General features: G+C 44.8%; 1 long non-coding RNA gene across 2 annotated transcripts; it reads left to right on the top strand.

Annotated features, from left to right (window-relative positions):
- The first annotated feature begins 2,784 nt into the window (after positions 1–2,784).
- LOC309352376 lies at positions 2,785–12,727 on the top strand. Of its 2 annotated transcripts, none has more exons than XR_014161270.1 (3): positions 2,785–2,834; positions 5,771–6,023; positions 12,295–12,727. It is a non-coding gene; the product is annotated as an uncharacterized lncRNA (long non-coding RNA). The 2 variants fall into 2 exon arrangements; XR_014161271.1 differs by lacking the exon at positions 2,785–2,834 and adding an exon at positions 5,030–5,243.
- The last annotated feature ends 345 nt before the right edge of the window (positions 12,728–13,072 follow it).

The raw sequence follows: 13,072 nt of genomic DNA, 5'->3' as shown, positions 1-13,072 counted from the left end.
CCTAGAGTGGCTGGGGAGACGCAGCCAGATGGAACGGGTATAAATTATTATTATTATTATTATTATTATTAATAATAATAATAATAATAAAGAGGATTAGGCAAATTCACAGTGTATCAAGTTATCAATGGCTACCGATCCTAATGGCTGTTTCCTACATCCATTGTCAGAGGAGGTGATGCTTCTGATAGCCGTGGCTGGAAACTGCCGGAGGGGAGAGTAATGTTGCACTCAGGTCCTGCTTGTGGGCTTCCCATAGGCAGTGGCGTCACGAGGGGGTGGGGGCAGTGCACCCCGGAGTCCCATGTCTGGGGGTGGGTAACAAGAAGGCACCCCATGGGGTGCTTGCCCCGACACCCCCAGGTGCAGTGACGCGAGCAGCCATTGCGCTGCCACAACTGCATGTGGAGGATCCTCCGTTTGTGGCTGCAGCCGTGAGCAGAGGATCCCGCCACTGTCTGTACAGTGTTTGAGCAGCGCTGGTGGCAAACTGCTACGTACAATGCATGAGCTGTACGTAGTGACACCACACTTGCGCTGTACATAGCGCTTTGCCACTGGCACTGCTTGAACACTGTACGGACGGCAGTGGGATCCCTCCATCGCCACTACAGCCGCAAGTGAAGGATCCCTCTGCCGCTGCCATGAGCAGAGGATACCGCCACCATCCGTATAGCACTCGGGCAGCGCTGGCGACAAACCACTATGTACAATGCATGTGCGGTGTCGCACGCAAGCGCTGTACCCAGAGACGCTGCACATGCACCCTTGTAGCAACACCATGCATGTGTTATACGTAGTGGTGCAACGCATGCATAGCCGGTGGTTTGCCCCACCCCAGGTGTCGATTAGCCTTTGTTTGCCCCTGCCCATAGGTGCCTGGCTGGCCACCGTGAGAAGATGATGCTGACTAGAAGGGCCACTGGTCTGAGGCAGCAGGCTCTTCTTCTGTTCTTTAAAGAGGAAACTGTCCTCTGACAGCCTTTCAAATAGAGGACACATGTCCACCCAAGTCCCACTCTTCAGAATTACTTTGGGTCTTTAGCTTAGCCTATGACAATACTGAAGCGGATAGCAAAGCGTAACGCCTTACAGTCACTCTAACATGATGTGAACTTGTCTCACTGGGTCTTCATCCTCTTGTCATCCCACAAAGAAATCTTAAGCCATCAGAATGTGAAAGAATGGCCACCAGTTATGTTTCTGATGCTGCAGAAAAGAACAGAGGGAAATGGATTGCTCTCTGACGTGAATATCAACTAGATAAAATATCCGAAGGGTATTTATTCAGCAGATGAATTAAATTTTGAGGCTTCAGAAATAAACATCAGTGGAAGTTTTATACACACACACAAATCCTTGGGTGTGTTTTCTTCTACCAGATTGTTATTTACCGACTTGCTCTTCCCTCCAAAAAGTAGAGATGCCATTTGGCATGTTGATGGGGACACATGAGGTTATGCTTAATGCACTGCTTTGAATGAAAATAACTTGTTGTGTGTTATAAAATGCTCAATTAGGAAAATAATGCTGTAAATCTTCCAGAGCAGCAGGGGCATTTTGCGTCTCTCACCCAACCCACTATTTATCTCCAACTTTAAAGTTATCTTGGAAGTCCCACCCAAAATTGCAAGAGCAATTTTGGTGCAGAGCCAGAACAACTGAGCTCAGAAACAATTATATTTCCAAGCAGACAGTGATATAATTATGATAAATATGATGTCTCCTGTACTAACCTGCCCATTCCCATCCAGTAGAGGATAGCATGTTGGGACACAGTTGCTTACCTGACCTCCCAGCAGGCGATTTGTTGCTGCTTACTGAGAGGGAAAGGGGTGAGGCAACAGTAAGGTCAGCATGGTGCAAACAACACTGGCAAGAGCAGTGAATTAGCTCTGCTAATGTGTTTGTACCACACTGAACTCATTGACACCTCTACCTGCAGCAGCAACTCACCTGCCAGGATGTCAGATGAGTGCCTCTGCCCCATCACACTGTTTGCATCATCATCCAAGGCCCTCTCTAGATGTCTCAGCTTTCATAGGCCAGGAAGGTGGCAACCAGGGGCAGAGCCTTTTCTGTGATAGCATCACATATTTGGGACACCCTCCCTCCCCACTAGGGTGGACAGATGAAATAAAGGACAGGACTTACGCACCTTTAGTAATTGTATAGAAGAAGGAGTTCAGTGACACCTGTTGGCATCCCATCTTCTGTGCAACTATTCGAGCTGCAAAACCCCTGTCCCCCCCCCCCCGACTTTCTACTCCTCACAAATGTCTGCTTGGCACCTACATGTTCATCATTTAGGCTCAAATGGAAGGTCAAATTATTTTTCTGGGCTTGTGCTGGAATTGAAGTGTGACTTTTTGCTAATTCTGCTACTGCAGCATTTTTAAAATGCCATTTCTGACGTTGTTCTGCTTTGTAAGTAGCTTCTTTTTATTACGGTTTTATCATGATTTGCTTTGAACTCCTATATTGTAGTTGACTACGCATGATGGGAAAGTGGGATAAAGTGTTCAGTAGAAATAATAAATATTGTCTGCCCAAGGTTGTGTGCTCCACTATCCTGCCTGAGCTGCAGCAAGAAACTAGTTGAAAGGTGCTGAAATGCTTACCTCCTAGTATACTTTTAACTCTCTCTCTTTGTAATCCCTGAATGTTTCCATGCATGAAGTGTTGGGAAGTCGCAGTTACGTTGCTTAACCCCAGATGATGTCACAAACACTGTCCAATACGACCAAAGCGCATTTGTTACATGGGAAAAGCAATTGCTCAGAAATATATTTCCCACACAGTGCAGCAGTCACATTTCAAAGGATGAGGTTAAGGTCTGTTTTTGAGGGTGCAGTCCTGGGGAGTAATTCCTTTTGGCCTCAGTGGGATTCTGAGGAAGCATGCCCACAACTGGGCTGTGTGATAAGCATCACAATATTTGTAGGCGGGAGATGTCAGGGAACAAATCTGGGAAATGCACAAGAGATCAAGAAGATAATGCTCAGAAGAATGTAAGGAAAGCAATTAAAAGAATTCTGGGGGTTGTTTTCTGGTAACTGCTTAAATGCCAAAGGTTTAATTAAGCAGTTGCATTTTTTTCTTTTAATTTTAATGACTTAATTAATTTGTATAAAGTCAGCACTGTTGGACCTGAAGCTGAGGATGCCATTTATTATTTACCTTATTCAGTAGGGACTCCACCAGATTGTGGTGAACAGGCTTACAATTATATCAGCGTAAATTGATATCAATCTGTTTGTACAAAAGGCCAAATAGGGATGTAATGTCAGATGGTTTGACTCTCTTAAACTTGATGGAGTTACACTTGCTCATGTCACCCCTTGCATCTGTCCCTCAAGCCTTACCTTCGAAGGGTGAATCAGAATCTAGTTAATCAGGTTAACCTTTTATCTGGACACACGGCCATGTGCGTATGTGTTTGTGCATAGGGAGGATCTACAAATTACTCTAGGCAAGGTACATTCTTTGGATTTCTCTTGGGATGTGACATGAAATATTCCACAAAGCAGTTTGATGCAGCAATTAAAAACAAGGGAATGAATTACACTAACAACTGTCAAGGAGGGAAAATTAATTCCCTCCTAACTATGCTGCCACTGTACTTAGAGTACCCTGGGTGATTACAAGCTGATTGCAACTGGAGTATTGCCAAACAAGCGCAGGCAGAAGCAGGTAAAGCCAAACAATGCCATGATCAGAGAGACAAGAGAGAGAGAGAGATCTGATTCTGCCATCTTGAGATTCTGTGACATGTTTCAGAGAATTTAATGGAGTTCAGCACCTCTTTCGCTCTCTCATGTCCTGGCTGCTTCTCATGGTCAGTGTGCTATCTTCATCTTCCTGAAACTACCCAGAAATACTACAAGAAGAAGAAGATGGAGACATGCGTTCAGTCTGAAACAAATTTAAATCGGAACAGAACAGAGCCAGATTGTTTTTTTATTTTTCATTAGTTCATTCATTCTGAAATGAATGCAGAGCTGATGAATGGGTAAAAACATTTGCCATGCTTCTCATTTCACAGTGGAGAACCTGTAGCCCTTCGAATGGTGTTGGACTCCTCTTGCTCCTAGCCAACATGTCCAGTGGTCAGGGGTGATGGTTTTTGAAGCCCAACACAGAATCCTCACCTTTGCCATTCAATCGGGAGCAGGGAGATATTTCAGCCTGAGGGCAGCATTCAAGTCTAAGCAAGCTTCTGGGGGCACATGCCAGTGTCAGGTGGGGACCGAGGCAAACGTGGACAATGAACCTTTGTCCCATAGGCTAATTTCTATGCACACTCTCACACAACCTTCTCTGTCCTCCATCCAGGCAAGCAAAAGGCATGGTAAGAGTTCAACACCTCCCAGGCAGGCAAAAACACTTGAGGAAGATGCAAAGCAGGCCAGTGAGGGACATGGCATGAGAAGATGGGGCTTGGCTGGCAATGGTTGGTGGTGTGGGGAGAGTCCCAAGGACCAGGTGGAGAGGCCTCCATTTCCCCAGACCCAGCCTTAAATAGTGTGAATTCTGGACAACTGTGAGGTACCTCTGACCCTCCAGATGTTGCTGAACAACAACTCCCATCAGCTCCAGAAACAAGACCAATAGCCAGAGATGATGAGAGTTGCAGTCCAGCAACATCTGGAGAACCATATTCCCGAACTCTGCTTTTTGGTCTTACTCCAACAATGGCAGTGCTGAATTGGGCAGGAGCTTCTGTCAGTTGTCATTCTTTGTGGTGACCACCACTGCCCTCCCAATGGCCAAATATGCCCCAGAACTTCCCTCATGGGAATGGGGTGGGCGAATGGCAACAGCCTGCCACCAAATTCAGTTCTGCTGCCACTGCCAAAGCCACAAAAAGAGAGAAGAGAGTCATCTCCACTGTAGAGAAAACAGCACATGCTTGACAGTTTATTTCTGTTCATGGACACAATCCATCAAAACATTCCGATGAGAATGGAGAGATCCTATTGCTTCCAAAGGTGCTGTATTTGCATTTGCCCCTCCCCCATTGAATCCTGAATCTGCTTTGGCATCAGTTGCATTTTCCATTGGAAAGATGCCTGGGGGGCACACACAGCCCCCAGAATGAGACAAACCTCTCTGGGCGTCTTCCTTATGAAGCACAGCTTGGGACGTCCATAAATCTTCAGTCCCGGCATGCTTCCGGCGACACATATCGGAAGATTATGTGCACGCTCAGCAGAGTTTATCAGAAATGAAGTGGAGTGTTGGTATGTGCATTTTAAGTATTTATTAAGCAATATATACAGCACAAAGCAGGGACGCGGGTGGCACTGTGGGTTAAACCACAGAGCTTAGGACTTGCCGATCAGAAGGTCGCGGTTCGAATCCCTGCAACGGGGTGAGCTCCCGTTGCTCGGTCCCTGCTCCTGCCAACCTAGAAGTTCGAAAGCACGTCAAAGTGCAAGTAGATAAATAGGTACCGCTCCAGCGGGAAGGTAAACGGTGTTTCTGTGCGCTGTTCTGGTTCGCCAGAAGCGGCTTAGTCATGCTGGCCACATGACCCGGAAGCTGTACGCCGGCTCCCTCGGCCAGTAAAGTGAGATGAGCACCGCAACCCCAGAGTCAGTCATGACTGGACCTAATGGTCAGGGGTCCCTTTACCTTTACCTTACAGCACAAAGCAATCATGGCGTCTCTGCTCCTTCTTCTCCAAGAGACAGAGAGAGAAAGTACGACAGTACAATAGAGTGGAAGAGATAAGACTAGCTTCTGTTCTCACACTTTCCAAGCCTAGAAAGTAAACACAGACATGTGATGTAACAATCACACATCTAGCAACGGAGGAATGAAATGCTAACAAAGACGTGTCCATGGAACAACTCAGGTGGATTGTGTCCACTGTCTCCATAACCTGGCACTGTTGCTGATCATGGCCACTTTGGAACAAAGCTGCCTAGTGGCTCATTCATGTCAGCACCTCTGGAAGACTAAAAAGGAAGTCTGGGCTGCCTCCATTTGTTCTCGCTAACCGCCTGAAAGTTCACAGGGTAAGAAGCTCTTGTCACCACGAATGAGCTATAAAATGTATTTCAATATGTGAGTAATTACAATTGGCATTTCTGAGGCACATAACGCCCCCCCCCCCCGGTGGATGTGGTAATCATAGTGAAAAGCGCTAAAGTGACATTAGCAGAGTGAGAACTCTAAAAAGAGGTTGGAAACCTGGGTTGTCATTTTGAGAAATCTGACTGCCAAAGGATGTTGGCCCCTTTTTAATTGCCAAGTATAAAAAGATGGTGTTTGGTTTATCCCCAAATTCACCCACAAAACTGGCTTTCAAGCAATGCCTCTCCCCCTTTCCAGCCTTCCACCAACTTAATGTCACAAGTCAAATAGCTTTTCTGCGAAATCTACACCTTCATCACTGAGCTCTGAAATGTCAGCTATAATTATAACTTCCTTTAAAAAACAACAACAAGCAAACACAAATTGCATTGTTTATTTAAAAGGACAAGCATTTCTTATCTTCTGGACATCTAAAATTAGCAAAATGAAGTTTCCCACTCCCCTTTAGATATTAAATGAGAGCATGGCCACATTTAAAAGAAAACGGAATATGTTTTGCTAATTCTAAAAGTTCAGGAGGTCAAAAGTGTACCCCTCAACTGTCCTGATTTGAGCGGAACGTCTTGGAAGCCATCCTGGCTTCTGACTGGATCCCAGAATGTCCTGGTTATTTTTGTCTGGCTCCCTGGTGTGAATTTGCTGGCTCACGCCAGAGTGCTGAACCAAAAGACGCTCATTTTTTGGTCTTGCTGGCTCTCAAGTGAATCAGTTGGCTCACGCTCAAAAGACAAGCCTTCTCTGTGGTGGCCCCTAAGCTGTGGAACTCTATCTCTGCAGAGGTGCATCCAGCACCTTCATTATACAGCTTCTAGTGTAATGCTGAATGCATAGCTCTTTGCCTTGGCTTTTGATATGAGGGGTGTGTGTGTGTGTGTGTGTGTGTGTGTGTGTACCCCCCACCCCCACCCCATTTTTTGTGATTACAAGCTGTTTTAAACTGCTTCTAATATTGTGCTTTAATGCTGTAACCTGCTCTGGAACCTTAGAATACCACAAAGTGATTCATAAAAAAAATAATACAATAAAGTGATCTGGAAAAATAGCTATTTAAAACTTTTTTAAAAAATTGATCAAAATCAATGATGACAAACTGATTAAAACATATGCCAACACCCTGTATTCTTGGGTAGGCTTGGTGGGGTTTTTTTTGGGGGGGGGTTGACAAAATGGTTTTAGCAGGCGCCAAAAAGAGTACAGTGAAGGCTCCTGCCTGATGTCAATAGGCAGGGAGTTCCAGAGTCTGTGTGCTGCCTCAGTATGAGACTGATTTCTTACAAATGTGGAACAAGTGTATTGTGGCATTTGTAGCTGTGCCAGAAAGGTGATCTTCGAAGTAAACTGGTCCCTGGCATGCAGACGCCAATACTGTATCCCATTTAGGACGACATGGCGCCCATTGGCCATCCAGGAATTATACTGGGTGCAATGAGTGGGAAAATTCCACATTCATTTGCTGAGTCTGCCGCTACAATTAATTCATTTTGCACCATCTCCTGTCCTCATTACATTTTTATTATAAGAATTAATATATTTTGCCATTTGCTATTCTGGTGAAATCAGGAGAGGAGCCGTGAGAATGAATACATTTTGTTCCACTTTGTCCTCATTATAATTTTAAGGTGTTCTCGAGAATGGATTAATTTGACGCCACTTCTCACTCTTTATCATAAGAATGAAAGCTAAAATAGTTATGAAACTCTGACAGCCTTTTGTCTGGAACTATTCTGTGCTCGAGATTTATTTATTTTTTTTTAAACTGCATTGAGAAGAGGAGGGGAAGGTTATAAATGTTCTGTGAGGGTTTATAAATGTATAGAAAATGATTGGATGCCTCTGAGGGAAAGCCGAAGGAATAAACAAATGAAACAGATGACCACATGCTTGTGACTGTCTCAAGATCATAATCTGCCATTCAGGCTGGGTACTCTAATCACACAGATATGATTTTCATTAAATTATTCCTTCCCCAACAGACAATAAACAACTACTTACTGATAGATGGCTGGATACTGGGCCATTAATATAAAATGCCAGCTTCCCACTTTACCAGAAACACTCAGAAACTCAGTCACTGGATACATTTGCAGTAGAAATGTGGTTCCTCTATGTTACTGTTTAAATACAATAAAACAATAGAGAGAGAGAAACAATTGCAGTGGCAATTAGGTTTCATCCTAAAGATAGAAACAAAAGGGAAGTTCCATAAAGGGGTCTGGGGGAATTTATATATTTTACACACACACACACACACACACACACACACACACACACACATTGCATTCAGTCCAAAGTAGACAACCCAAAGTCCAGAAGGATTAGCAAATGTGAAATGCCAATGTATTTCCCCTACAAAAGTTCAAACACTGGAATTGTTCCCAAGAAGGTATTACTCAGTGATATCCAGCTAAGGCTGGAAACTTAACCACACTTCCCTAGGAGTAAACCCCTCTGAATTCAATAATGCTTACGTCTTAGTAGACATATGTTTGTTTGTTCATTTTCATTTATTTATTTATTTATTTATTAAATTTGCATACCACTCTTCATTCATGGATCGTGGGGCGGTTTACAATATTTTGTGGTTTCTGCACACACAAAAAGCCATAGTAACAAACATGGAATGTATTCAACTATGCTCTGCTCAGAGTAGAGACACTGAAATGAATGAGCCTATTAGTCATGGCCATTAACCTGAATGGGTCTACTCTATGTAGGACTAGGATGGAATGCCACCCATTATTAGGACTGTGCTGTAAGTCATACTGAGAACAGACCTATGGAAATTGAGGACTTAAGTCTATTTATTTATACTCTGAGTGTGGTGCTGTGGGTTAAACCACAGGGCCTAGGGCTTGCCGATCAGAAGGTCGGCAGTTTTGAATCCCTGTGACAGGGTGAGCTCTCGTTGCTCGGTCCCTACTCCTGCCAACCTAGCAGTTCAAAAGCACAAAGTGCAAGTAGATAAATAGGTACGGCTCCGGCGGGAAGGTAAACGGTATTTCCGTGCACTGCTCTGGTTTGCCAGAAGCGGCTTAGTCATGCTGGCCATATGACCCAGATCCGGTCCCCTTGGCCAATAAAGCGAGATGAGCGTCGCAACCCCAGAGTCGGCCACGACTGGACCTAACAGTCAGGGGTCCCTTTACCTTTATGACAACAGAGATCACCTACAGTTATTACTATTATATATTCAATTTACCTGTATATATCTACTCATCAATAAGTGTTTCCTTGGAGGCTTACAATGAATGTTAAAAAACACAATATATACCCATGATTAAAGAGCAACAACAATAAACAAGTAAAAGCAGCAAAAAGGAAAAAGGAAACATCTCCATTGAAGCCACACCTCTGAGGAGTTGGCCTCCTGGATCATAGCTGTTTCTCTTAAAAGATTCATACACCAGGTATTTAGTTGATAGTGAGGACTGTTGCCTTAATTTTACCATCACCCAATGATCATTTTTGGTATATTTGATGAAGCCACCTCCTTCATTCTGATCCATCCTAAGCACAAGAGACAGGCAGTCCCTCACCGTGTTACTTAGACATAAACACAAAATAATATCTCGCTGTTCCTTTCCTTAATATTTCAAGAAATGTCTGTGACTTACAGGGGGCAGCAAAAAGGTATAGAGTATGTCACTGCACATCCATGTCATATGCAGAAAGCAATCATTTAGTTGTTATTTATTATGAGAATAAATTCTTGGAAAATTCTTCGCAGCTCCCTTTGGTCTTCTCGAAATGACAGCTCGCTGTGATAATGCTGGTGGCAGATTGTTGACCTATAATATTCAGCATTTAATAGCGTTTCCTACTCACCACTTCCCCGTGCAGCAGAACTTTCCAGAGGCAAGATTGTGTGAGGCCTGTTTCATTGCAAGGAGTGTGTCATATTGGAACCGGAAGGTGCATTGTCTAATTTCACGTAGGCATTTGCAAATATACAGACTGAGCATATGGGAAGCGAGTACGCAGGCAGACTGTACTCATGCTCAAGCTGTATGAATTCCATCCCTCCAAGATGCAAAATCCTGGCAAGCTGCTTCAGCATCCTTCAACACTCTTAAGGAACATTTCCAAACACAGGACTGTTTTCTCTCTCTCTCTTCCCCACGCACATTAAAGTTGCAAGCATAAATAAATAAATAACAAGTTGTGTCCAGACTCAGGTAGTTGAACTTAGGTCCCACTGAAATCAATTGGACAAATTATTAATGACTTAACTTAAGCCCTATTGATTTCTACTGGAACTAAGTTCAATTAACAGGCTGGATCTGGCCCAATGTTTCTTTCAACCCCCCCCCCCCCGAAGAGACTGTACAAATTTCAGCAGCTTGTTACAGTCCCTGACCAATGAAGGCCACTTCATGACTTTATCCACAATCAAGTGTGAGGTGAAGTGTATGGAGCCATTTTGCATAACTCAAAAGAGCCCTGTCCATAGGAATAGCAGCAGTATCTTTAGAGAAGCACCCATTGAGCTCAATGGCTGAATGGGACACTGCCCCACCCCATCGGTCTGCCCTCAGTGACCCCCTGGCTTCTTACTTGCAACCAGCCAGGGGTGGTGTGGTTCTGCCTATCAGCCTCTGCCTTGGTGTTGTCCTTGCAGAACTCAGCAGGAAGGAGGATGAGGACAAAATTAGAATTAGTTGGCTGCATCTGCCATTACCTTTGGTTTCCTTGCCTTCTGCCCAACCATTCCCAATGGACATAAGCCACCATATGGGCTGAACATATGCTTTATATGCAGAAGGTTTCAAGTCCACCCCTTCCCAAATGTCTCAAGTTAAAATAATTTTGGGGTCCTGCTTGGGACACCTTCGCCAGCCACTTCTGGCCTCAGTGGACCATACTGGGCTGGATGGGATGAATGGCCTGGCATTGTATAAGGCAGCTTCTTACATTCTCAGAAAAATTTAGGAAAACCTGCCAAGATGTTAACAATCCAGTCTGGAATACATCGCCTTATACTATACAGCTCAGGACCAGGTTACTCCAGAGACTGACTTATGCCTTAGACCAGTGTTTCCCAACCTTGTGCCTCCAGCTGTTTTTGGACTACAATTCCATTCATCCCTTGCCACTGGTCTTGCTAGTCAGGGATGATGGGAGTTGTAGTTCAAAAACAGCTGGAGACACAAGGTTGGGAAACACTGCCTTAGACGCTGCAGTCTGTGGGAGAGAGCATGGTGCTGATAACTCCAAGGTTGCAGGTTCGATCACCATATGGGACAACTGCATATTCCTGCATTGTAGGAAGTTGAACCACAATGACCCCCAGGGTCCCTTCCAATTACATGGTCCTAGAATTCTTGTGTGAGCTCCAAAGATCTCAGAAGCAGGGCTGCCTCTCCTCTGCGGAATATCATTCCTGTTGAGACACGGCAGGCACCCACTATCTGCACTTTCCAGAAACAGTTGAAAACATTTTTGTTCTGAAAAGCTTTCCCAGCTAAATAAACAAAGCTTTTCTATGGGTGTTCACATGTTAAGAGTTTTAGTCTTACTTCACATGTATTGGTCATGTTTGTGCCTTTAACTGCCTTTAATTATCTTCAGTGCAAATTGCCTTGAGACAGTGGTTTAGGTGGTGATGAATTAATTGTAATGAGACCTTTGTTGTTGCCCAAAGCTGGTTGCCATTCTAGCAGACATATGATGTGCAAGAACCAAGGCTTTGAAACTGAAGCATGTGTTGTTCTGGGTCTGCAGTTCTGGAGGACAACATGCTGGTCTCTGCCATCAGCCAAGGTGCTAAGGGCCCCCGTGAGGCTGCCTTTGTCTCCCTGGAAGATGATTTAATTTAATATACAGTGGTACCTCAGGTTAATAACTTAATGCGTTCTGGAGGTCTGTTCTTAACCTGAAACTGTTCTTAACCTGAGGTACCACTTTAGCTAATGGGGCCTCCCGCTGCCGGCACACGATTTCTGTTCTCATCCTGAAGCAAAGTTCTTAACCCGAGGTACTATTTCTGGATTAGAGGAGTCTGTAACCTGAAGCGTCTCTAACCTGAAGCATATGTAACCCAAGGTACCACTGTATGCAATTTAACCCACCCTGAGACTATCACTGAGTGGCCGGCCTAAAATTCAGTCAGTCAAAGGAGAGGCCAACCCAGCTTCATCCATCAGTCAGAGAAGGAGCAGCTGCAAGGAGTTTGCTTCTGTCCCTCCCTGCCAGAAAGGACACCCGGCTCCACCTTCCATTTGCCATGAGACTACAGAAGCAAGCAAGGGCTGTGGGGAGAGACACTCCGGACTCCATCCACTGGACTAAGGAACAAGAGCCACGAACTGCTATTCAAGCAAGAACAGCAGCATGGGAGCAGAAGAACATCAGAGGGATCACACCAATGGTCCATCTCACCCAGCATCCTGTTTGCTTAGTGACCAACCTATAGGAAGCCTGCAAGGAGAATAACAGCAATCTCCGCACTCGTTATTCCCAGCAACTGGCATTCAGAGGCATACTGTCTCCAACAGTGTAGGGAGAACACAGCCATGAAGGTTAGTAGTCATTGACTACCTTATAACAACAACAGTTTTAATATTTGTACCACACCCATCTGACTGGGTTTCCCCAGCCACCCTGGGTGACTTCCAACAGATATAAGAACACAATAAAACATTGAGCATTAAAACCCTCCCTATACAGGGCTGCCTTCAGGTGTATTCTAAAAGTTGTATAGTTCTTTATCTCCTTGACATCTGATGAGAGGGCGTTCCAGTGGACGGCGCCACCACCGAGAAGCCCCTCTGCCTGGTTCCCTGTAATCTCACTTCTCGCAGTGAGGGAACCGCCAGAAGGCCCTCGGAGCTGGACCTCAGTGTCCAGGCTGAATGATGGGGATGGAGATGCTCCTTCAGGTATACAGGGCTGAGGCCGTTTAGGGGTTTAAAGGTCAATACCAAGGGTTTGAATTGTGCCCAGAAACGTACTGGGAGCCAGCGTAGATCCT

The sequence above is a fragment of the Podarcis erhardii genome (genome assembly GCF_964252035.2).
Source record: "Podarcis erhardii genome assembly, chromosome: 11".
NCBI classification, from domain to species: Eukaryota; Metazoa; Chordata; class Lepidosauria; order Squamata; family Lacertidae; genus Podarcis; species Podarcis erhardii.
The sequence above is the reverse complement of the archived record's forward strand: the minus strand, read 5'-3'. Positions and strand labels throughout refer to the sequence as shown.